This window comes from Podarcis liolepis (genome assembly GCF_965112155.1).
Source record: "Podarcis liolepis genome assembly, chromosome: 8".
NCBI lineage: Eukaryota > Metazoa > Chordata > Lepidosauria > Squamata > Lacertidae > Podarcis > Podarcis liolepis.
In genome coordinates, this window is record NC_139560.1 from 73,425,890 (window position 1) to 73,452,757 (window position 26,868).

At 41.9% G+C, this 26,868-nt stretch overlaps 1 protein-coding gene across 4 annotated transcripts in view; it reads left to right on the plus strand.

Moving 5' to 3' along the window:
- CDH12 (cadherin 12) overlaps positions 1–26,868 on the plus strand; it is a 601,545-nt gene that overhangs the window by 44,641 nt on the left and 530,036 nt on the right. The window contains exon 2 of one of the 4 annotated variants that reach the window (XM_083519265.1): positions 10,741–10,886. The exons of 2 other annotated variants lie outside the window; for them this stretch is intronic. The gene's annotated coding sequence lies outside the window, so the exon portion shown is untranslated. Of the gene's footprint in view, positions 1–10,740; positions 10,887–18,097; positions 18,120–26,868 lie in introns of those variants that run through there. One more of the 4 variants, XM_083519264.1, reaches the window with a different exon arrangement.

A 26,868-nucleotide genomic window follows, 5' to 3' on the forward strand; every position in this document is an offset into this window, starting at 1 on the left:
CAGGCCAGTGCATTGCTCTGTTGTATTTACAGTTTGTATGTATGGCCTTATTATTTTAGAGCTTCTTAAACTGATTTAGAGTTTGGGTTTCCATTTCATACTGTTTTTAACATATACACCATTTTGATGGCTTCTTGCTGTGATGTGGTCTATAAATTTGTTTAATAAAGCAAATAAACCAACAAACCCTTGGCCCCAGTGTAATGGTCTATTGAAGGACTTACAACCCAGTTGATGGCAAAACATTGCAGCAACTGTGTGTGCATTCCCACTAAGTGGTACTGGCTTATACAACTGTGTCTGCACTCAATCCCATGTAAGCTAAACTATGGCCCAGCCTTCAAAATCCACTGGAATTCACGTTAAAAGGTAAAGGACCCCTGGATGGATCCACAGTCAAAGGTGACTATGGGGTTGTGGTGCTCATCTCCCTTTCAGGCTGAGGGAGCCGGCGTTTGTCCACAGACAGCTTTCTGGGTCATGTGGCCAGCATGACTAAACCACTTCTGGCACAACGGGAAACTGTGATGGAAGCCAGAGTGCACGGAAATGCCTTATATCTTCCCGCCGCAATGATACCTATTTATCTACTTGCACTGGTGTGCTTTTGAACTGCTAGGGTTTCATTGTAGCCAGGTACCTGCAGACATTGCCTTGTTTAAATGTTGTCCTTTTAAGCGCATGATCCCCCACCCCTTGCAGAAAGTTCAACCCTGATATTAACTTCCTAAGGTGGGGAGGAATTTTTTAGGCAGGGGAAAGGGTAGCTCTGCCATCTCTGAAATGCTAATGACTACTGTGGGCAAACTTCAAAGGGATTGATACCTAGGTTCAAATGTCCACTAGCTTTAGCAGTTCACAGGCAGCAAACCTGCTCGAAGGCTTGATTTTACCAGAGAAGGTAAATTAGCTCTCTCTGAAGTGCTTCAGCCAGGTAGGAAGGCCACGTTCTCTTTGAAGTTTGGCTACTACTCGCGTTTCTCAAGCAACTGATCTTCAAAGAGAGAGGCTGGATTCCTCTTCCCCTTTTTGGTTTCTGTGTTCCGTACAGTATATCAGAAGGAGCTGTGTTGTTTGTGCTGTTTCATTGGGCATTTTGATTTTGAGAAGGGAAGTACATTTGGGGGGAGTGGCGGGCTGGAAAACAGCGGTAAGGAGATGTTGATGGGGGTGCAAAATGGTTAGTTTTTGTTTTGTTTTTTTAAATTAGAGCTCTCTGTTGCAGTTACTTCTGAAAATGTCTGTAACATTTACAATGGTATCAGTTTGTATGAAAGTCATCTCTCACACAATCCTCTTTTCCAAGCAAAGGGACCTGTGCCTTTGAAGTGTATCGATTTGACATAGGGCCTTTTCATAGAACCATGTTGTTGTTGTTTAGTCGTTTAGTCATGTCCGACTCTTCGTGACCCTATGGACTAGAGCACAACAGGCACTCCTGTATTCCACTGCCTCCCGCAGTTTGGTCAAACTCATGCTGGTAGCTTCAAGAACACTATCCAACCATCTCGTCCTCTGTCGTCCCCTTCTCCTTGTGCCCTCCATCTTTCCCAATATCAGGGTCTTTTCCAGGGAGTCTTCTCTTCTCACGAGGTGGCCAAAGTATTGGAGCCTCAGCTTCAGGATCTGTCCTTACAGTGAGCACTCAGGGCTGATTTCCTTCAGAATGGAGAGGTTTGATCTTCCTGCAGTCCATGGGACTCTCAAGAGTCTCCTCCAGCACCATAATTCAAAAGCATCAATTCTTCAGAGATCAGCCTTCTTTATGGTCCAGCTCTCACTTCCATACATCACTACTGGGAAAACCATAGCTTTAACTATACAGACCTTTGTTGGCAAGGTGATGTCTCTGCTTTTTAAGATAGAACCATAGAATTGTAGAATTGTAGAGTTGGAGGGGAGTCCCAAGGGTCATCTAATCCAACCCCCTGCAATGCATGAATCTCCGCTAAAGCATCCATGACAGAGGACCATCCATTTATATCCATATTCAAAATGTAGGTGCTCCTATGTTCACAGGACTGCATGTCACCTGAAGCTCAACATGTTGGGGTGCTACTCTGTTCTCCTGAAAGGACACCCCAGTTTTGGAACTACCTGTGTCAGCAAATCACATATCGCATTTCTTTGGCAGTAAATTGTTTCAAGCATGTTCAGTGGAGTGGCCTCTGTTGAATTAGGGCCGGGCCTCACAAAATGTCTGCCCATACAGGGGCTGACAAACAGGTCATATAATATTTATCTCTTTCACATCTGATGGGAGGGCATTCCAAGGGGTGTTCCACAGGGCCTTGTTCATTATAAAACAACAAGGTAGTTTACAAGGTAAAAAATCAATATAATAAAAACAGTCAGGTACTAAAAAGCACAAGTACCACAGATATCTAAAAAAATTCCACTAGAGCTGGCACTAAAAATCAGTGTTTTCCCTCACAAATAGATATTTCTTGATCAAGCAGTGGAACACCATAATTGAAGGTACTTAATGTATCTCTAGAAGAAGGTCATTCTTCAACATTGGAATAGAGAAAATCAATCTCGCAGTATCTAATAATTTGCATTTTCATGTTTCTAATAAATAGAAGGCCTGTCATATAATTAATCTTCCACAGATTCAAGACGTTCATCTCATCCACCTTACCCTAACCAATATAGACTGATTTCTCCCCCCCCCCAATAAGAATTGGCACAAACAGCACAAATTGATTTGCATGAATCATGTGAAGTACACAGGGTGCTTCCTTTCCCAGCAAAGCAAAGCAAACAGGAGTTTTTAGTCCCTTATTACTGGGGAAAATCAAAAGATTTCCATCAAAGTCAGTGTTTCATAGTCTTTGCCCTGACCCATTGCAAAACACTGAATCTCTCTCTTCAAAAAATAATGACGATAATCTGAATCTTGCTAAGACTCTTGCAGATCTGAATAAAGGATGGAATAAGGATAGCCAACATAAACCTAGATAATATACTTTCTTTTGAACATATTCCCCTAACCCTCATTCAGAACCCTGGAAATCTTGGAGAGTGGGGAGTGGACAGGGCAGCAGACTGCATTAAAAATCTCAAATCCTATCCTCAGACTCCAATCATATGAGTGTCTTGTAGTGTTTACAATGTTTGACAAAGGCAAGGGAAACTCCACACTCAGGTTCAAATCCACACTCAGACATGAAATTAGTCGATCTTGGGCTACTTAGAGTTTCTCAGCCTCAGCTACCTTGTAGCATTGTTGTCAATAAAAGAATGGAATGGGCATAATTATGTATGTTGCTTCGAGCTCTTTAGAGGAAAATCAGGGTATAAATGCACTCAGTTAAAACATAAATTAACAACAAAACTCTTCCAATTTAACTTGATGTGTTAAAGAGCTTCTCACATTCACACAAGCTCCAAAATGCCAGGAAATTTCAGCTCTTAAGAGGCATACTCGTAAAGGATATATTCTTCAGGCAATATTGATATAGTATGGTGTCCTTCCTTACACTTATTCCAGCTTCAGCAGTTCCTTGGGGCAGAGATAAAAGGGTTATTGAATATAATATAGTCCAACCCCATGCTTAATGGAGGAGATGAGAAACATTTCTCCTTACTCCTTCAGTACATCTTCCGCCACAGAGTTTTGGTTAGGTTTTCTTTTTGGCGGAATTAGCCAGAGAACTGAGGGGATTTCAGAACATTTGACAAGCCTATCTTTTAAAGGGTACAAGAGAAAAGGAGGGAATTGAGTAAATAAAGCTACACAGCCACCCCTACATTTACCTCCCTCTGTCCCTGACTCTTGTATCTTTGAGTTGCCAAATTTTAGTGGGTGCAGCTCCTTCCCTAACGACCTGCAGCAACCAATTCATTTAAAAAATAATAATGGGTGGAGCTTAGAAATAAGGGTTGCAAATGTTCGTTTATCCTAACCAGGCTCCTCTGTCTTTAACAACATTGCTAACTTTTACTAGCTCCTGATTTTTTGCTTGGCATAGGCAGGAGTTATGTTGGCTCTCATATCCTACAACCACCCAGGCTGATTTCTGCATGTTGCATGGTTCTTTGAGACACAGTAGGAGGCCCAACAGGAGAATATCTGTTCAGCTGGCAAGCCCAGCCTTTAAATATTGCAATGGGGGGCGGGAAGGAAATACAGTGGTACCTCTGGTTACGTACTTAATTCGTTCCAGAGGTCCGTTCTTAACCTGACACTGTTCTTACCCTGAAGCACCACTTAAGTTAATGGGACCTCCTGCTGCCGCCACGCCGCTGGAGGACGATTTCTGTTCTCATCCTGAAGCAAAGTTCTGGGTTAGCAGAGACTGTAACCTGAAGCGTATGTAACCCGAGGTACCACTGTAGTCACACAATTGCCCACTAAATCTACTTCACACTTTTTTCCTTAAGGCTCTTCTGTACCTTCAAAAACTGATAACCAAAAACCAGCCACTGTGCACCTCAGATATACTTTCCCCTTCTCTATGCTTGGTGGACAGTCTCCAGACCCTCGACCCTTGACCACGCCTCACGGTATTCCCCCCCGGGACCAGCACACGGCCACAGCCACACTGAGTTTGTCACTGGTGGCAAGTGCCCAGGCTGTTAAGACTGACACCCTTTCCAGGACAGGTGAAAGCTCAAAGCCTTTGGTGGACAATGTCAATGTCTACTGGTCATTGCCATCTGCTCAGTGTCCAGCTTGTTCCTCCTAGCAGTAATCTTTTACGTGGCCTTGTGATGCTTTTAAAAATTAAGCTGCTCACCAAAAGTTGTCCACTTGTATGAATAACATAACATTTCATTTCACGGAAGAAGAACCACAACGTGTGATTTTTCTTTCTTTCTCACCCCCCCCTAAACTGGTCACACAAGTATACCACTCCCACAAGCAGGACATTTCATTTTGTTTTTTTTTTCTCCTCCTGAGAACCTGCTTTTGATCATCAGAATGACTCTCACAGGCACCTTTCTGTAAAAGCACAGCAGCAGTCATGAAAACAAAGAGCAATTCAGCCTCCGACTCACCAATGCCTCCACATCTGGGAAACTGCCAAAAAGCATGAAACACCTATGGATAAGTAAACATGATCATTATTCTCTCTGATATCTCCAGTTTCTGAGGTGGCTCCTTTAGATGGGCAGCTATTTACAATAGACAAATGCAAAGGCTTAGAAAGCTTCATATTTCACTTTCTTTTATGAGCTTGGCTTCTATCTGTTTATATGTCACAGTAGAGGAAAATCAAGTTAAAGAAGTGTGATTGAAAAGCAGGGTGAGCTTTATATGTATGGCTGAATGACATAACCTGCAGATGAAAGGTTTTTTTTTACAAGAATTCATTGAGTTGTCCTTGGATTGTTGTTTTATATTCTACTGTTCTTCAAGGATACCAGGGGAGTCTCCCATATAGGCACCCATCACCCCAGCATGCTTAGGATCAGTGAGGTTGCTATATATTGGGCCTTCAGATTATGTCCTGAGACCATTAGTAGAATACTAGTTGGAGTGACTTCTCAACAAATTAGAGGGAAATATGAATAATTCCATTCTGTAGTTAACAGGCCTCTTCCTATGCTACCTTTTGAAAGTCAGTGGCTGGGTCCAAAAGTCTGCTTCCCTGTGTACATCCTGTCTCACCCTGAGCTTGCAGCAATCAGTGCTGTTTCCATTCTGCTGCAGCTTGCCTTCCTCTAAACCTACATTATTCATCTCACTATCGGCTATAACCCAAACCAATGCAAATAATTATTATACAGTGGTACCTCTGGTTACGTACTTCATTCATTCCCGGGGTCTGTTCTTAACCTGAAACCATTCTTAACCTGAGGTACCACTTTAGCTAATGGGGCTTCCTGCTGCTGCCACGGCGCCACCGAAAAAATTTCTGTTCTCATCCTGAAGTAAAGTTCTTAACCCAAGGTACTACTTCCGGGTTAGGGTTAGTGGAGTCTGTAACCCAAAGTGTTTGTAACCCGAGGTACCACTGTAATTACAATGGAAGGCGAATGTCAAGAACAATGCAGAAAATAATGTATTTATGTAACATTTGTGAGCTAAAGTAACAATAGTGGATACCATTGATTTTCACTTGCATGATTTCCATTTCTGACCTTGAGCAACATGCAAATTGTGGCAGTTTCCATTCTCATTTCCACTGGGATCCTTAGATATCCTTACTTACCAATCCTCATTGCTGCTCTGATGTCACTTACAATGTTCCAGTGGCAGTGATGCCAATGACCAAAAAGGGAGGAAAATGACTCTCTTATCTCCCCTGTTTCATTTTCAGTCTCTTTTCTCTGTACCACTGTCTGAAATGCTGGAAAATTCAGTGATTTCACTGAGTCCGGTGACATCAAATGCTTCTGGGTTAAAGTAGCAATACGAGAAGGGAGTCAAGTCCAACTCTCAGATGATCTTGCTAAGATCTTTAAGATGCTCAGCAGAGCAGATGACCAATGTGGAACATGCTCGCTCTGTTATTGCCTTCATAGCTGGAAACACTAGAAGACATTTTCTCAACCAGGCCTATGGCCTTTTAAATGTCTCAGGGGGCAGGTCTTGTTCTCCCCCCTCCCCCTCTTATTATTACATCGTTGGCATCCGTCTGTCTTGTGAGTCAATGAAGGAGTGTGCCTTTGGGGCTGAATTCACACTGTTGGAAGTTTACAGTGCCTGCTGTGGCTGTAAAGACTAACACAGGACAGACATGTTTTGTTGCAGCTGGGGCAGATGGAGGTGTCCGGTTGTGCTGCTGCAGATGAACCATGGTGTTTCTACTTTCTGCACTCCTTCAGCGGTCATTCATCATTTGGTCTCTGCTGAGGATGCACGACCTGACTGTCTGTCTCCAGGCACTGCCATCATCCACTCTGTATACATGGGCAACTGCAGGTGGAAGACATCATGCACTTTTTACTATATTGCCCACTATACACTGGACCCAAGAGGCACTTTCTTACCCTACCGTCCATATAGGAAAGATATCTCTCCCCAGCAGAGAAGAAGCCCTATAGCTTCTTAGCGATGTAAACACTTCAATGACTCACAAAGTCGCCCTTTTTGCTCTGGCAGCCAAAAAGATCAGAAAGAAGGTCCTGGACTATATAGCAGTGAACTGTAAGATCTAAACAGAGATCTAAATAGAGACTATTGTTTGTGGTGTGGCATCTCTTTTGCTTGTATTTATTTTTTGATTCAGATTGTCATGGCCAATGGCTACTACAATAAAGTTATTTGGATTGGATTACATACAAGGGATTCTCACATGGTGGGGTTGATGTTGCAAACCAGTTATTGGGTGTTTTATGCTGTAAATCGCCATGTGTATATCGTTTCAGTCATCATCAACTACATTTGCGTGTTCAGACCCAGAGACCTCCCCCCTAAATAAACACACATTTGACTCAAATTTTAGTTTTGGTTTTTGGCAGAATTTAGGCCACAACTTTATTGATTACAGAAAAGTGAGTGGTTGCATAGACTCTGGTTTGACTAGCTCCCTGCACCCTTGCAGGTAGCACTGACCCAGGGCACCAGCATAGGCCAGCCAAGGGTGAACACCTGGGGTAGGTGAAAAGCCCAGGAACAGATTACATTCACTCCCCAGCTGCTCCCCTGGACTCGGGCATGGGCACAACCCCCTTTCAGGGGTTGACCAAACCAAGTTGAGTCCCTGGATTCCTTTAACGGAATGCCCTTCACATAGGGATGGCGAGACTGCTCTCCCATCCCTATCACCTGAACCAGTGCCTATCGGCAACCTTACAAGTTGTGATGAATTGCTATGTGGAAGACAAAATCCAAATGGCAACAGCCAATCAGCCAAGTGGGGGAAACTCCTGCCGTGCCCCTGTCCGAATGACAGATGACACACGGCGGCATGGCAAGGTCAATTGCAAAAATGCCCTAATAGCAGGGTGAGGTGGGCAGGTGTTTCCATTCCAACAGAGGAAGCTCTGGGTCATGTGCAAAGGTAAATATAGGTCCCTCAATTCATTTAGACTGCACCCCATTAGCCAGATTAAACCCAGCAACAAGGGACCTACCAATCAGATGTTGTGGTTGTCCAATAAACCCACCCACAACCGGGAGGTCAGTCTCCAGGTCTCACTGCAACACGCGCCCTCTTTTAGGGAGGACACGATTTTTCTAGACACGAGGGTTAGACGGAGAAGGTGATAGAAAAATGGCAGAGGCACAGGAGGAGGAGAGAAGGAAAGAAAGAGATCCACAATAAGACCTGCCATAAGGAGTTAAATTACTCTGCAGGCCTTCAGCCCCATTGCTGTTATATTGTGTGTATGGCTTTTCTGTTTTTTTGTGGGGTTTTTAAACTTTTTTTTACTAAAGATACAGTGATCAGTAAAACCACATTTAAAGTGAAATGGGGTGAAAAGAAACCCTTCCAGTCCAATGTCTTGAAGTTTATGTACTGCCCAAGTGATTTTTATATATATATATAAAACACCCTTTCAATTAATAGCCCGTATTATGTTGATGCAGCTGTTAAGAAAAAGTATCTCATGGGGGTTAAACCTTGGGGTCACTACAGACCCCAAATACCGTCTTTGTGGTTTATGCACACCTGAACTGCAAGTCCAAAATCCTTATCTGTTCTACATTCATTTGGAGTTCTTGCCAAACAGAATGACTTAACCCGGCTCCATTGAACCCCCACTATCCAATTAATGAAGTAGTGTTTTTACGAGAGCTGGAGAGTTTTAAATGTGAGTGGGGAAATGTAGCGCTAGAAGCAACCCTTGACTTGGTCTCGCCCTTAAAATGTCTATTGATTTCTTTTTCCCCCCTTGTCACATTATTGGAATTGTTTCCTTCCGAGCTGTGATTGAGACATATAAAACTTGGAGGAGAGAGAAGCCCTGTGTTTGCTGAGCATACACTTGTTACACAAGCCTTAACTACTTAAGGCACTAATGGAATATGTCAAACAAATGCCAGATCACTGGTGATGTCAACACATTGCATTGTCATTGCCGGGCTGAATTGCAGTTTCTCCGGGCTCAGCCATTGATGGAAACTGAAATTGCATCATGCAACTGAGACATCATTACCTCTGTGAAATCAGGGTTATATAGTGGATGGCTTGAAGTGAATGTGTGCAAAAGAGAGTGGTTGATAAGCTTACAGCCTCCTCCCCCCCCCCCATCCCAAGAACTTTAGAGCAGCCCCGAGACACTGATTCTGAGCTGTCAATCTTACGGTGAACATTTTTGGGGCCATGTAACGCTCAAGTTGTTTGTCAGAAACTCCGAGTCATTAATCCTTCCTTGACGCTACATAATTAAAATTTGAGAAGGTATTATTTTTGGATTAGTATTGGAATTTTATACATGATGTCACTCTGCAAAAAATCTGTTGTATTATTTCTAACCCAGCTCACTTATAAAAAAAGAGTGTGTGTGAGAGAGAGAGACCATTGCCAAGTAAATTGGCTGCTGGTGCTATCAGCATCCTGCAGTGTTTTTGTTAATTATCTTGCCATAGTTGTCTGATGCAGATAACAATCTTTCCAAAAGAGGAGACAGATTTAAAGAGGCAGAATTAATGAAAATTGATTTGTGCAGCCTGTCATGGCAAGATCTGTTGGGAGACCCTCCTCCCTGCCATGATCCGCATAGATGTAATTCCAAGCACAGGTAGGGTCCCCACTGCAGAATACTAATTATGGTGCCTGGGCACAATGTGTCTGATGTGACTGACAGATCAACGCATGAAAAAGTCTTCAGAACTGAGTTCATTTGTAAAGTATCCAGGGAGGACATGGATCCAGCTACTGGGAGGCTGCATGAACAAAGCTTAGGAAAAATTGGGGGGGGGGGAGCCAGACGATAAATGTAGTGTTTCTGGGGTATGTGTGGATCTCATACAAACAACTCGTGCATACAGCGGTAAATGTGCATTAGCCTAAGACATAGCTGTCAATGTTTCCCTTTTTTTAAGGGGAATTCCCTTATCCCGCGCAAGAAAAGGGAAAAGTTGACAGCTATGGTCTAAGATAACATTTTGTAAGAAGAATTTCACTGGGGTGGCATGGCTATGCGCAACCTAGCAGTAAGCGCATGGCAAACCAACAGTAGGCACACAACAAACTAACAATGGAGGATTGGCCATCTATGTAGTATCTAGGAGACATCCTCCAAGTCTGGAAAGATAAACACTCATCATCTATTATGCAATGGTCTGGGGAATTTACTGCCCTTGCTACTGCCCTTTGGGGGTGCTATACTGGGGGTGGAGCAAGGGTGTGGGCCGGCTCCCTTGTGCTAAAATTGTTGTTTAATTGGGATGGGGTTTAAAAGTTGCTTTAAATTGTTTTAAATTATATTCCAAGCACAATTCAAAGAGCCCTGAAGAAAAAAGTCACAATAACGTTTATTTATTTTATACATTCTTTTTTATTTATTTTTATTTTGATAAAGTAATAATCATAAATAAATAAGAGTCACAATAACTTTGAAATAAACAACTTATATCAAATAAAACAATATTCAGTGACCCATTACAATAGAATAGAAAACAGCAAAATCAAATATCAGCAAATCATAATTAAACAGTTTACACCTATCAATTACTAGAATTACTAAACTATAATAAAAAATAATAATGGCAAGTCACAATGCATAAAATACCACAGAACATGAAAGCACCATGTTAAAGGATCAAATTGAGAAACACGGATGCACAACTTTAAAAATTATTTTAAAACATATCCCTGGATTCGTCTTCTCTCTTCCCAGCTTCTGCTGCTGTTCTCAAAAGCATGGTCTGGGAAAGGCTCCTAGGGCTGGAGGGTAGGGCAAGGCAGGTGAAAAAACCTATTGCCTGATCGCCAGCAGATAATCTCACCCACCTCACAGTGTGGGTCTACTTTAAGAACGACTAAGTTTGGCTGGGAACCATTGGCTTTGGTGTATCTTGAGAGATGCTGTTTAAAGGTCAGTAAAGCTGTGTGTGACCTGTGTTGTTCAGAAAATGCCTCTCTGTATGAGTCTGTTCATCTGTTAAGAAAATTCTCTGGGGAGACACCATCTTCCCACCCCTAATTTACAAGAGACACCCTCTGTGTTCTTGTAACTGTCTCTAACAAATCACTGCCTTTGTTTGTTCCTATTATTGCCACTGAAGGACAAATTGCCATTCTTCCAGTTTCAAGAACCTTTAGCTGTTTGGAAGAAGGACGTAAATACTTGTACATGGGCATTATACTGTTCATGCGGTGCAAAGCCGCAGCTGGTGAGATTCAGCCTGAACCACAGCCTGCATATTATAAGCCATCTCTTGTATATCTACATTCAAAAGAACAAATGCTCCCTGCTTTTGAATCAGCATCAGGGAAACTGTTGCAAGCTAAACAGAACACAGCATGCAGCAATCTGTAATACCAGCAGGGATGTGTCTGTGTGTCTGTGTGTGAGATAACATGGATCTCAGGCCCTTGACTGTGGTGTAAGAACAGGGGTGTTAAAAGAGGAGACATAGGTAGCTGCCTTATACCTGGTCAGGCTATTTGACATCTCCTCTGGTACCATCTGTCATGACTGGAAGATGCTCTCCAGGGCTTTGGGCAAAGATCTTTCCCATCACTTGCTACCTGTTTTCTGTTGTTGTTTTTTAAACTAGAGATAGCAAGGATTGAATGTGGGACTGTTTCATATAAAGCAGGTGAACTATCACTTGTAAAATGCTGTGAAGTATGAAAGTGATCGTTACAGCTGCAGGAAGGTTCATCAACCCAGGCGAAATAGGCTAAGGAATGTTCTCCCTACTGAAATATCTATTTAAACATAGCTGCCTGTTGACTCATAGGAAGAAAAATACAACTCATCTGTTCTTTCACGGGCCGTGTTTGTGCTGATGTTGTTTTATTCCTGAGTTTAATTTGTGTCTTTTTTTAGATTCACCTGTAACATGGGAATAATTATCCTGGCCTGTTTTGCAAGGTGGCTTTGAGGATTGCTATGCTAACATATGTGAAGCACTACAGGGGAGAGGAAGAGCTTTATATATATATCTCCTAGCTTTATTCTTAAGAACAAATTCTGTGGGTTAGTGCAGGTTCCAAGGAGGCAACAATAGTGATGAAGTTTTCTTTGCAATTTAGCAGAGAGCCCAAATGATTGATTAAAACAGGTTGACAAACGAACTAATTTATCTCATCCAGTGGCGTAGCGTGGGGGGTGCAGGGGGGGCCGGCCGCACCGGGCGCAACATCTGGGGGTTAGGGTTAGGGGGCGCAAATCCACGGGTTAGGGGGCGCAAATTACTTGCCTTGCCCCGGGTGCTGACAACCCATGCTACGCCACTGATCTCATCACAATCTTATATTTGTCAATCATGCTTTTTATGAGAAGAGAGCAGGGTTGCCATTTCTGCCCTAGGAACAAGGTCATGTTTCTGTTTTAAAGGATGACTTGTTGGAAATACAACATCAGAGGTCATTCCTTGTGCAAATTAAGAATTATTTCTGTTAGTGTCACAGTCAGCTAGCCATGAGGTTGTTCTTCGTAACAGTTCAATGTATGAGGCATTAAACCATGCTGAGTTACCATGTGCCCTGATTGGCAATGTAGTTCTGAAGATTTTTTCCTCTGTATGTTTGGGTGAATGTCTCCTTGCTCTGTAAAAGGCCTGAAGTAAGAAAGACAAAACTTCTCTGATTATTTCTTCTCAGATTATACACCTTATTTTTGTTCAGCTTCCTCAGCAAAGTGTCAACTGGGTTTTATTTTGTCTTTGGACTCAATCTGCATAATTTAAGTAACTTTGCTAGGATGACTAACTTTTGGTACTTGAAAAGCAACTGCTCTTCAATTCTTTTAGAAGCCATAGGATGGCAGCATGGAAAAGATGTTTAACAATTCTTTCCATGCCAGTTGCACCATAGAAAAGAGTTTTTTTGTGTTTTTTTAGTTTTTTAGTGGACATGGTATACTATAGGTGGCTTATAGCAGACATGCATGACCAGTGAGACTTTGGACTTTCTTTTTCTTTTTCTGGGATAGCTCAGTCAATAAAGCATGAAACTTGTAATCTCAGGGTTGTGGGTTTGAGCCCCACTTTGGGCAAAAGTTTCCTGAATTGCAGAGGGGTGAATTAGATGACCCTTGTAGTCCCTTCCAACTCTGATTTTGTGATTCTACAAAATAGCCACCATCGTGCACGTTTGCAAACCCCTTTTTGCAACTGCAAGTTATGTTGGTACAGCAGGGGAATCCCCTATTCCAAGAATAATAGGTTTTTGGGAGAAAACATTTTGTGTGCAGAAGCTTCTGGGATATTTGGATCCTGCATGCATACATTTGAACAGCATACTGTGGGGGTTGTGCTGTATTTTAAAAGGCTTCTTTTGTGCACAACTCTTTAAGAATAAAAACCCATTTTTAAAAAGCCACATCATTAACTGGCTCTGGTTAAATCTCTCTTTAGTCATTCTGTTCCTTGTTTAACGCTGGAGTCATTTCAACCAAAACATTGCTCTCAGATATTTGACTTTAAATTTCTGATTTAAGGCAGAAGTACAGACAATGCTTTAAACAGGAGAAGATGCTTTCATGTGGCATCCTGCTGCTCTGCCTGACGTCTAAGTTTGAGAATATCTCTTTAGGAGTCAAAAGGAGAAGTAATGGGATAGAAAGCAAGATGACGACTTGTTCATGATGATGTCTGGAGTATGTTCTGCACCAGATTTGTGCTTTTCATCCAGAGGAAAAACATGGCTTAAGGAATGCAGGAATCTATTATGTAGTTGAAGCCTTAGGTGGTAGCATCACCACCGTTCCTTTAGCTTAGTGTTTCCCAAACTTGGGTCTCCAACTCCTTTTGGACAACAATTCCCATCATCCCTGACCACTGGTCCTGCTAGCCAGGGATGATGGCAGTTGTAGTGCAAAAACAGCTGGATACCCAACACTGGGAAACACTGTTCTAGCATCATTCCTACCTTCCTTTCACAGTCAGAATAGCCATGATTGTGAAGCAGAATACTATCTTTGAAACAGGCATTGTTGTCTTCTTCTTCTTCTTCTGGAATCTTAAAAGGCACACAAACATCTTACAAAACATGTTTGAAAAGGAGCATAAGTCCAAAGATATCTTACAGCCCAGACACCACAAAATCTTTAAGAAGGGTTTTTGCTATGCATTGTTAGAGGTCATCTGTGGCCCCACTAAATGGCAAATCGTGTCCTCTTCACAGAGGGCACGTGTTGCGGTGAGATAACTAAGACTGACCTCATCTTTTGTGTGGGTGGGAGCGATTGGATAGCCACAACAACCCGACTGAATCCCTTGGTTGCTGGGGTAATTCCGGCCAATGGATTGGTGTGAATAAGCAGCTGAAGGACCTATTTATATCGCCGCACATTACGTTGAGCCTCCTTTTAGCGCCTTGTGCATCGGATCACCTGCGCACCCTCCCTATATTTAGGGTCTTGCTATGACGTTGATATGCCTTCGTGGGTCGTCTGCTTTGGGGCAGGGGCCCAGTAGGAATTTTCCCATTTGGCTGATTGGCTGGTGCCACTTGGGTTTTGCTTGCCGTGTAGCAAATCGTCACAACTTTGTAAGGTTTGGCAGTTAGGCATTGGTTCAAGGTGTGGTGGAGGGGAGGTTGTCATACCTGCCCCTCCCAATGTGCGATAGGGTGTTCCGTTAAAGGAATCCAGGTGCTCGCCATGCTTTTGTCCGATCCCCTTCCAGGGGTTAGGACCATGCCAGAGCACCTGGGATCATTTGGGGTGAGGTTGCATCTGTGGTAGGACCAATGCTCCCCCAGGATGTTTACCCATACTGACTTCTGCCAGTGTCCAGTTGCCAGAGGTGTAGATATAGCTAGTCAAACCAATGCCTAAGCAAACCACTCACATTCTGTAATCAATAAAGTTGTGGCCAGAATTATGCCCGTAACCTTAAACTAATATTGGTGTCAACTGTGTCTTTATTTAGGAGGTTTTGGGGGTCTTCACATGCAAGTACATTAGAATGTTGATTCATGGACAATCAAGATTGGATAGCAATGTAGATGTCCACCTTGACAGATCAGGCAAGTGTCTGACTGAGTGTGCTTTTGTATGGCTGGGGGCCAGGGAAACAGATCTGAATGTAACCATGGGGGGGGGGGAGGATATGTCTGGCCCATTCAAATAAAAATATCTTCTGCGCATTTCTCTCTTGCCTACACTTCCATTTGTCCACCCTTCTGTGTTATGGATCTGCATGCTCACATTGATAAAACTCTACAAAAAAGTGACAGCGATTTGATAGTACACACGATTGCATCAATATTCATGTGGTGTTTTACTGAGTATACAGTCCTGTTTTTGGACTATGCACAAGGATTCGTGATGCACCCATATGTACAGTCACACCAAGGTGGCTTTGTTTAGAATGTTTTATCAACACACATATGAATGTTGGTAATATAAAGGGGAAAAACAGAACAGTGGATGATTCTGAATAGATCAATTCCCCTTCAGCAACAAGACAGCATCATTCAAAATGACAAAATCCATTAAAAATAATTCAGATGAGGAGAATTTCGGTACCATGCTTACCTTTTTTGTCTGTTGCAGGAAGATGACTGTGATGAATACTTCATAATGTCTTTCCGCCCCTACTGTTAAACCAGTACTAAGTCATTACATAATATCTTTTCATTTTTCTCTCCCCTTGCTTTTTCTTTTCTCCTATGCTGCAGCTTTTCTTGACTAAAATAACTCATAATTGCAGTAAAGGAAATGCTCATCAAGATTTGAAAGAAAACTGAAGTAAACTACTAGCAACTTCAGAATCATTTTATGTCTTCTTCATTACATACACAGTATATCAGAAAGGAATTATCTAACTCCATTTCTCTTAGCAACTAGGAAATAGAAAATGCTAAGTATGTAAGGGGAGGGGGAAAAGAAGAATATTTAAAATGTGCTCTACTGAAATGGCTTTCGTTGTGTGAAGGATACAGAATTATTGCTGACGCCAGTAGTTTCCAGACTTTCTACCCTCTAGGAAAACTTTTTACAGCAATTTGTCTGCAATAGACACAGCAACAGCAAACAAACCTATGGTCACGTAAAGCATACTCAATAAACACATGAGACGTAACCGGCTGTGTTCTTAGATAAATAAGATATACTATTCATAGTATCGAATTGTAAATTTCAGCAGAAGTAACTCATAAAGTTCAACAAACAAACAAAGCAGAAGACCCAGTGGATTAGATCATTCTCTAGTCAGTTCATGCATAAGGTCCATCCGTGTAATAGTGTAATAGTGTAATAGTGTCCATTTCACCTGTTCATAAAGTCCAAACCATCCACATGAAAGGTTGTTACAGCTCCACAAAATCCTTTCACAAAGTCTAAGACAAGGATTTCCGGAATATTGGCCTTGTTTCACTATCCTGGGCTTCATCAGTTGGACTCCAACTCTCATCCTCCCTGATCATTGACCATGCTGACTGGTGCTAATGGAAGTTTGAGTCCAACATCATCTAGTGTGCCACACATTAGCTATTTTTTTGCCTTGCAAGAATTAAGGCTATACCCTAAAACAAACACAGAACTCTTTTGACCTTGTCTGTAAATGCCAATCTACTCATTTGAAGTCCCCAAGAAACCATAAGTTTTCTCAGCATAGAGTCTGAAACCATCACCTTACATGAATCCGCATGCTCATATCTTGTGCACATGTGGAGGTGAGACATTCATTTCAATGAAGGCTGCAACCCAGTTGGTAATTTTTCTCCCGGTTATGGTTGCTGCATGGAGCTCTAACCTGATGAAGGTCTGCTGTCTTCTTTCTCTTCCCACGAGAGGCTTGATTTGCTTTTAAGTCCTGCCTGACCTTTGGGTTTGCAGATATAGGTATAAAAATAGATATATAAAAATCTCCAACTTTTAGATTTTTTCAGTAATCATGGTGGCTTGGATTAATTCATACATACCCAAAATCTTCTGTTGTTGGTGGTGTGATGATATTGAGGGAGAAACTAATGTTATCCCTATTTTATGGGAGAAAGGAATGTGTGGTCCTCCAGATTTTGCTGGACTCCAATTCCCATCATCTCTGACCCTGACTATTGACTATGCTAGTTGGGCCTGATGGGAGATGGAATTCAACAACATCTAAAAGATCCCAAGTCCCCCACCCCTTTCATAGACTATGGCTGCATGTACACTATATGTTTAAAACATTTAGGAACCATAGTTGACCCCTTAGAGAGATACTGTTATGTACTGAAGTTCTCACCCTGGGCCATCAGGGGGATACTGTAGATAGTTATGCAAATAAGGGATCGGAAGTGACGTTCAGTGATTGGATAGTTTTAGAAAACTGTTACAGTTACATTGTACTGGAGCTCTATATAAGCAGGCTGACTGAACCCTTCAGTTCAGTTCTGTTCTGGCCTGTGAATAAACAAGAGCTGTTTGAAGAATCGCTGTGTCGTCTGATATGTTCACCCACAACTTAACAGATACAACTCCCAGCATCCTTAACATACCACAGTTCCCGGAATTTTTTTTTTTTTTGGGGGGGGGGAGGAAGTCATCTGCTTTAAATCTACACACAGCCTATGTGCATTTTAAATTTCTGCTTTCTAAGCCATGGAAGTACCCTAACCATTTTGAGCAAGTGAGTCAGCGAGGTCGTTCTATAAATAACAAAGATTTGACATCATTCATGCAATGAGCCTCCTAATACAGCTTGACATTTTGTCGTAGGTTCCTTTGCTGAGAAGCTCTTATTGCCCAGAGAGAACAATTAGATGAGGATGCCTTTAGGTCACATTCTATATATGGCTAGCTGCACTTTCTAAGGGCCACACAGCTGTACCATATTTCTATCCAAAGATCTCACACCACATTGTCTTGAGCTTCCCTTTAGCTGAAACTTTTCACAATTGTTCATTAATGAAGAAGCAAGGTGACCTTATCTCTCCCCCTCCCCTTTGTTCTTTTTAGTGTTGTTGTTATGAAACTTAGACCGGAGATAATTGACATACTTCGAATGGTCTCTAAAGACTAATTAGCAACTGGGAGTCATGCATTAAATCAGCCTAGGATGAATTAAATTCCTGCTTCAGGAGGAATTGAAGTGAAGCACAGTTTTGGAAAATCAGGTGGGTTATTCCTGCAGCTAGAATCTCTATGTAGAGTTTGACGCTAAAGGTTTTTGGATTGAAACCAATGAGGGGATAACTTCCTCATATTTTGCAAATAAAACGTAATTTGTTGTGCACATTTTAAACAGTCCATTTAGAATAGGGGTTGACAAATGGCAATCTCCTTGTATTGTTATATAGGATTTTCAATCCTAATGATAGATCACATTGTTTAAATCCATGCTTTGTAGAGACTTCTGGCCAGAAATACATCCATTCACATTACTGCTTTCTCTTGAGTAGTCCCATAGAACTTTGTGAAACTTCGGGTATATTTCTGTACACTGAGTGTACAGCAAAGCTAAGTGTGATGAAAGAGATATAATAGTCAAGGACAACTGAGTTACGAAATGACAGATAAATCGGTGTAAAATAAATGGTAGGCTTATGGGCAAAGAAGGTCATCTTTGAAGGTTAATAGAAACTGTATACAAGCACAATTTGAAGTTTAGGTCTTGTTTATGGAATTCTTATCTTAGCGAAGAAACAGCCCCAAAATGATATTAAATGAATCAGTGAAATATGATTGGTGGGTGCATTGGGAGTAGATGCCATGTATAAATGAAGAAGATGCTCCTATAGTATAAGCTCTGTCAGTGATGTTTCCAAAAAAAGGAAAGCAGGTTCTTCATAAATTTTAGGAGTGGGGTGTGAGCCATTTAGCCCTGGGGTCACTCTGCTTTCGGAATATTTACAGGCCCAGAGCCGTGCTGGTGGGACCAATCACATGAGTATATTCAGGTCGCACTATCCATCCCCTTGTTATGCAAAAATTCAGTTATCCAAACATAAGGAATTATGCCCAGTCCTTGCTATATACCACAGATTCAGATATCTGAACAGTCAGTTTGCCCACTCCCTTACTTGTTTGTGGCTTGTTGGTCATTGCTGCAGGTCAGTGTTTATATGGTGCCTGTATTTTTTGTGCATTAACAATAATAAGAAGTTTTTGGGGGGTTAAAATAAGAAAATGGTGAAAGAGAAAGAGAAAGAACCAAACATCACTAGATGCATGCATTGTGGTCAATTGCCTTGCGCACGTGCCAGCTGCAGGGTTTCTAGGGAAACACAACTCCACCACACATAGGAGTGTTGGGTTTCAAACACATAGGGCTGGTTTGTAGGAATGATAGCTGGGTTGTGGAGCACACTCCCACCGACGGGCAGACTCAGCTGTCTGCACGTGTGACCTTGGGGTGCGGTGTACACTCCCCCTCACAGATAAAGCCACAGCTGTCTGAACATCTTGCCCTCTGTCTAACCTTTTGCGGTGTCAGTAGTCTGCCGTGTCCTGCCTGTGACCTTTGTCTCTGAGACCTTTGTCTCCTTCGTCATACATTGTGCAAGGGGAAAATGACACGGGGGAAACAGGTGCCAAAATAACTTTGTACCACTCCACAATCTCGGGACTGGAAGATGTGTAAAGGTCACAGCCAAAAATGTATGTGTCTGGGTTTGCATACTGTGTCAATAAAAGGAGCCTCCACAGAGCTAGCTGGCAGCTTGCTTGTGCACAGCTCACCTGCATTACCAACTCCTGCCTCATGTCCTTCACTTCACTGGCTCCAGACTTCATCATGCTTACCGAAATCGACGGAACTTCAGTTAGGGCTCATCCACACTTACCTTTTGTCCCATGCTTTTGAGGCACAGGTTTGTGTTTTCCTGGTCTGTGCCCAAACACTTTTTTTGCCCCACAGCTTTCCCCAGGAGAACACACACTTTAATACTGAATCAAAACAAATGGTGATTCACGTTTTCTGATCAGTGGTAAAGTAAAGGTTTTCCCAGGGAAAGTGTAGGGGCAAAAAAAGCTTTCAGATAGGGATCTTCAAAGAGAGCTTTAAAGCATGGACCTGCAAAGCAAAGGTAGCCCTTAGTCATTGAACTTATGTCTTATTTTATTTCAATATATCTACTGTAAGCATGGTGGAATCTGGATCAAACCCTTACTTCAAACCTAAATAATGCTGGAATTAAAACAAAGCTAACTTATGTAAACTTCAGAGAGGTCTGAAATTGTGTTGTAGATAAATGTAGTTTCTGTATCCTAGCATATGAAAGGTTGGGAATTGTCATGGATGTGTGAATCTGTCCATTGCTGATCCATGTCTGTTCTATTTCCACAGTGACCTGATTTATTTATTTATTTAAAAATACTCTCAAAAGGGACATATTTAAATTTTAAAGACTGCACACATACTCAGTGATGGGACTTCTGATACAGATTTTGCAATAGGTCTGGTGAAGCATGATGAGGTGACAATTATCGGTCAGGATTTATGTATTGCTATATATCACTCAAACTCTTCTGCTTGACCAATGAACTCTTCATCTAGGTCAGTTTGGTATTGGATTTGTGAACTGCTGGAGTCCTTTTGCCCAACACACTTCTTTCCGTAGTAGTCATCTCATGAAATTCAAATGTCAAAGTTGGTACAGAGCATCTGGATGGAAGTCAAAACATGGTTGTATGTGTCTGCTAGAAATGCAGTGTGGCATTAAAGTCCGAGATATACCTTGGAAAACAGTTCAGGAGAGATCACTCCACTCAGCAAGATTAATTAATGGGCTGGAGACTGCTACGTCAGCTTCTAATAGCCACAGTTTGCTTACCTGGCTTAATTCAGCTTGAGAGCAGTGTAACTGATTTGGGAAATATATAAATAAAGTTTAAACAAGGGAGCAAGGTCTTTTAACTTTGCCGGACAAAGTGGGACGTGGAGGTTTACTAATAATAACTGAAGAAGGGTGAGATAACAATTGTGTGCTGTGATGTTTCCTAAGCACCCTGCAAACAGATCTGAATGAATTCTCAGTCAACGGTGGGTGCCATATAACTCTGTGCAAACAAATCAGGTCAGTACATAGGTGGAGAAAAGTATGCATTTACTAAAGGGAGTGAAATTAAGTCTGATTTCAGAGTGGCATATGTTAAGTTGTGGGTGAACATATCAGACGACACAGCGATTCTTCAAACAGCTCTTGTTTATTCACAGGCCAGAACAGAACTGAACTGAAGGGTTCAGTCAGCCTGCTTATATAGAGCTCCAGTACAATGTAACTGTAACAGTTTTCTAAAAGTATCCAATCACTGAATGTCACTTTTGATCCCTTATTTGCATAACTATCTACAGTATCCCCCTGCTGGCCCAGGGTGAGAACTTCAGCATAGTTTGGGTCTCAAAATGTAGGTGCCTTTGTCTTGGGGTGGGGGGTGGGGTGGAGAGGGTTTCCACAGTTGTGTGCGTTTAGCAGGAATGAAGAACCTGTGGTCCTCCGGAAGTTGCTTGACTCCAACTCCCATTGGTCGCAGGCAGCATGACCAAAGGTCTGGTATTATGGAACTTGTAGAACTTGTAGCCCAACTATATTTGGAGGGCCATTGATTCCTCATTCCTATGGTTGAGGGACCTTGCTCCAAAGGTGGTGAGGTAGACATTGGGAAGACAAGGTTGTGTCCGATGGTTGTGTGTGTGCATTGGGCAGGGTGCAGTTGGAGAAACAGCTGATTGAATAACTTTTCTAGAGGAGGAAGGAAATATATCATTAATTATAAATACATCAGCAAGTTTATTTTTTTATTTTTTAAAATAATTTTTATTGATTTTAACATATAAATTATAAAATGTACCACAAAACTTATACAATCTTTTTAGACTTCCATCAGCACCTCTGATGATCCACCGTTTTAACCACTTCTTATGCATTTCTTAACTTTATATTGTCTTTACATCTCTTAACAAATCATCCTTCCCCTTCTCCATTTTTGCAATACTTCCAATAATACTCACAAAACTACTTGCAAAACTACAAACATCATCTGATCTTCACAAATACTTTTCCAATAGTCTGTAAATTTACTCCAGTCTTCCGTGAATTTCTGGTCCCTCCCGTTTCGAATGCTTCCTGTTAATTTATCTAGTTCTGCATAGTCCATTAACTTCATCCTCCATTCTTCAATCGGCGGTAATTCTTCTTGCTTCCATTTTTGGGCCAATAATATACTTGCTGCTGTTATTGCAAATACATCAGCAAGTTTAATTGGCCTACTGGCATTACTTCACTTCACACACCAGGATTCATGCTGTGGTGTGTATAGACATCTGAAAAGCAGCCTTGGTGATCAGAAAGCAGGCCACGGGACTGCCTTGTTTGGCTCAGCAGTGACTAACAAGGCTCCCTTAATGCCAAAGTCAAGCATGAACTTGAGTAGATTATTAAGAGAGCTTCCTTCCTTCCGTAGCATGCCCAGCAGTTCTATTTATATAAACTCATTGTTCTACATGTAACGTCTTTTAATTCCCATTCTGGCATTACTAGTTAACTGTGCGCCTTGCTAGAGTCATTTTCCATCAAGAAAATATTGTCAATCATTTCTTAATAAAAGGGAGTTAATTTAAGACTTCTTTACAACTTTGATGTTTAAAACTGTGACTCAGCAGGGAGTTTTTAAAGAAGGTCGCAGAAACAGGGCCATGTCTTTATCATTTGTGATCTCTGTTTAAGGCACAGCTCTGCTTAACCACATCTCACTAACCCATGAGAAAAAAGAAAGCTATGTTAACTGTATGCAATTTGGTTGGAATAATTTGGATCAAATACAAAGTAAATTTAACTGTTGTAAAATATAGTCAGTGTTTTATGTAGGACAGGAGGTTTGGCTGCTTCGTGCATAATCTTTCTTTTGAAATGATAGCAAATCTTGTTCACCTGATGTAAAATAAAACCATTTCCTTCTTCAAGGGGGGGGGGAGGGAAATCCCAAAACAAAGATTCTATTAAGTCACACATTGAAAAGTAATGAGTCGGATCCTAAGTGTGCTTATCGTGATGGGAGGTGTGATAAGGTATGGCATTATTAAAATCTGTGAACTATATCTGTCAAACATCCTGACAGATGGTATACTATTCTCTCATTTTGGTCCATCCTGTCCCACCATGTTCAGTATAAAGCAGGCATAGGCAAACTTAGTCCTCCAGATGTTTTGGGACTAAAACTCCCATCATCCTTGGCCACCGGTCCTGTTAGCTAGGGATGATGGGAGCTGTAGTCCAAAAACATCTGGAGGGCCAAGTTTGCCTGTGACTGGTATAAAGTGTAATAGGCTTGCAGATAGCCATGGATGGGTGTTTCTACATGCCATCTTTCTTTTTCTTTTTTTTCTTTTTTTGCATTCACTGCAACTGGATGTTAGTTCAGATGTCCAGAATCAAGGCCAGGCCATGCATGGTGAGGAGGAATGCAGTTCTGTTCCCATCACCTGTTCAGTTTGTACAATTTCTTGAGAGTGTGGATGAAAGGTGAGTAGGACCGCCAGGTTCTGAAAATTTGGGGCAGAACGGACTCGTTCCATCAGATAGCTCAGAGCTACTATGGTAGCTTTCCTGCATGTAGGTCAGTGTTGCGTACAGGGAGGGAGAGGGGCAAAGTGGTGAGGAGGTCAGCATAGTGCAAGTGTGCCGGTGGAACCAACCTGGCAGCCTTGCCAGTGTGTTTACACTGACCTGACCTCCCTGGCAACTTTCCCCTCTCCCTCCCCTCTAAGCAACAGCCACCTGTCTGCAGCTCCACCCCACCCTGCATGCCTCTTCACTCTACCAAAATTTCAGATTGAATGAAATAATCAAGAAACAGAGCCCGGTAGTAGTAGTAGTAGTAATAATAATAATAATAATAATAATAATAATAATAATAATAATAATAAATGTTTGTTGCTCTGTGGTGTAGACCAAAGAACACATTCTAGCAGTGTGGGAGATGCACAACACAGGTTTGAGATGTGGGGCAAGGAACTAGTGTGCCTAAAGACAAAAAGAATGTCCTCAAAAAACCAACGCAAAAGAGTTCTTTTTGTTGCTTGGCTAATCTAGACACTTCTATAGTGATCAGGCAGTAATGCATGAGATATTCTAGCATACTGATGCATGCCTGGTTGGATTGTCTTCGGTTTCACCCTTTGTCCAGAGTTTGCTCATGGCAAACAGACCAAATTCTTGTCTAGTGTCTCGTGTATTTGAATCGTCAAAACCTTTTGCTCTTCCATTTCCCCACGCCAATCGGTATCCCATCATTGCTCAACTTAGGGCCAAACAAATGGTTTAACTGTGATTGTTCCTTTAACATAAACCCAGCATAGATGTTGTGTGTGCGTGTGTGCGTGCACTAATGTAGCCTAGGAAGAAGAGTGCTGTAACAATTAGCCTGTCCCACACCATGTTCCTGAATCAGAATCAACACCCACAAACACACACCCCTGTTATTGAAATGGGAAAGATTGCTTCCATCAATATCTTTTTTAGCCTTTAAGGCAGGCATCTCCAACCTGCAGCCCTCCAGATGTTTTGGCCTACAACTCCCATGATCCCTAGCTAACAGGACCAGTGGTCAGGGATGATGGAAATTATAGTCCAAAACATCTGGAGGGCCGAAGGTTGGGGATGCCTGCTTTAAGGCAACTAATCCTGGTCTTGGTCATGGATAACTCTAGTGAAACCTGCCCTTAAATGATTTGAAATTGGGGTTTTTTTTCCCTGTGAAAAGGTGGATGGTGGTGATGATGATGATTATGCCTCATTCATGGGCCTCTTTAGCATTTCTGCAGCATGGGGTTGAGCTTACCTTACAATTGTGAGTTGGCCAATGGTGGTGTGTGTTTTTCTTTCCTTTTCCCCAGTTGCTTGTGCTTCTTGACCTGAAATGAACTCCTGTAGAGGTTGGCAACCAAGTGCCTGAGATTTGTCTACTTATTTATATTGATTTTAAAGAAAATTCTTGCTTTTAACTTTATTTTTTAAAAAACTGTGCTATTTCTTTAAATGCAAAAAGGCTTCATTCCTCCCCACCCACCCCCAAAAGGAAGAAACCACTGTCAGTTGCATGGTAGGTAATTCTCCTGGCTTCCTATGCTGACAGAAAAGCTGAGCTAGATTCCCATGAAGAGTACCAGAAACAAGATTTGTAGAATGAAGGGAAGAACACCCACAACCCACCTCCCTTAACCTCAGGAGTAAGGCAAGCCCTGAACCCCACCCCTGAGAATCTCACTAATTTTTTCTTCCCTCTTTGAGAATTTTTGAATGCAATTTCAATTCTCATTAAAATTGATAGAAAATGTTTTTTAAAAAACAAAACAAAAAAACTAACTGGTGAAATTCTTGCAACAATGATGCTCAATTTCACACTGAACATATTGATTTAGCATAAAACATTGTGCATTCTAGAGACATTCTAAACAGGCTTCTCTTAAGTAACGCTCCTCCTCTGATATTTTGGTAAGCCCCACTTGTTTTCAGGTTTGTATTTTCAAGTGCAAGATAAGCCCAAGTATTCAAAAGCTACATCTGTTCAAAGCTTACAGATGGTCTTTTGTGTTATCTCTAGTTTCTGTATAATTATGTGCGACACTGCATTTCTTTGGGAGGTGTTGCCATGTAGAAATACATTATAATTGAACTTGAATCTGTGCATGCTCCATAGGGCTTTCCACAATGGTTATAATGAATTTTTCAGTTTACACACTGCAACCTCCTGAGTGCAGATTAGATTTGTAGGCATTAGGTGGTGTATTTATGGTTACAATAGTCCCAGCTCAGTGGGGAAAAGAGGTTATTCGTATTTTTTTATTTTTTTTTAACCTACATGTATCTCTTTTTTTACTCCCCACCTCCTACCCATTGGAAGAAAAAACCCTCTAAAGAAGAAAGTGGTGATATTTTCTTAATTGAGTCATCTAGCTGAAAATTACATTAGTGCTATCTAATTTATAAATTATATACGATAGAAAAGATGATGTCTTTTACCGGGGCAATACACATTAGTTGATCCAATAAAAGCTTTCTCTATGCCTGTTAAGTACCTCATTCTCTGGGAATGGGATGACAACAACTGTCTACACCTGTTTCATTTTATCAAATGGTATGACAGAATGAGGGATAGCAAAGGTTCAGGAGCTAGGTTCCTCCTCAAGGTGAAGAAGGTGAATGAGCTACTTGAGCCCAGAACATTTGGGATGTAAACCCTTGCTTCAGCAGCACCAGAAATGTCTTCCCATGAGTGATAGAGGTGTTGCATTAGCTTCACAGCTTATCAGGACAGAGAGGGACAAGACTACAGGGAGGTTGGCAGGGTACAAAAGCAGCAGCAGGAAGCAGCAGCTAGCTCTGCACCAGGCTGTTGGTGATTGCTTGCTATTATAGTGGTATCACGCGGGTAGCACTGTGGGTTAAACCACAGAGCCTAGGACTTGCCAATCAGAAGGTCGGTGGTTCGAATCCCCACAATGGGGTGAGCTCCCGTTGCTCGGTCCCTGCTCCTGCAAACCTAGCAGTTCAAAAGCATGTCAAAGTGCAAGCAGATAAATAGGTACCGCTCTGGCGGGAAGGTAAACGGCGTTTCCGTGCACTGCTCTGGTTCGCCAGAAGCGGCTTAGTCATGCTGGCCACATGACCCGGAAGCTGTACGCCGGCTCCCTTGGCCAGTAAAGCGAGATGAGTGCCACAATCCCAGAGTCGGTCACGACCGGACCTAATGGTCAGGGGTCCCTTTACCTTTTATAGTGGTATAGCTGCAGTGTTGATGGCTGGCCCCTTTCTATATGCCCAATTATTCCCTGAACTATTGCTTCCAGTTAATAATTTTATTTGCCTCGTGAGTGAATATATTTTATCATCTACTGATCTATTGATCACCTGTTGATTAAAATTT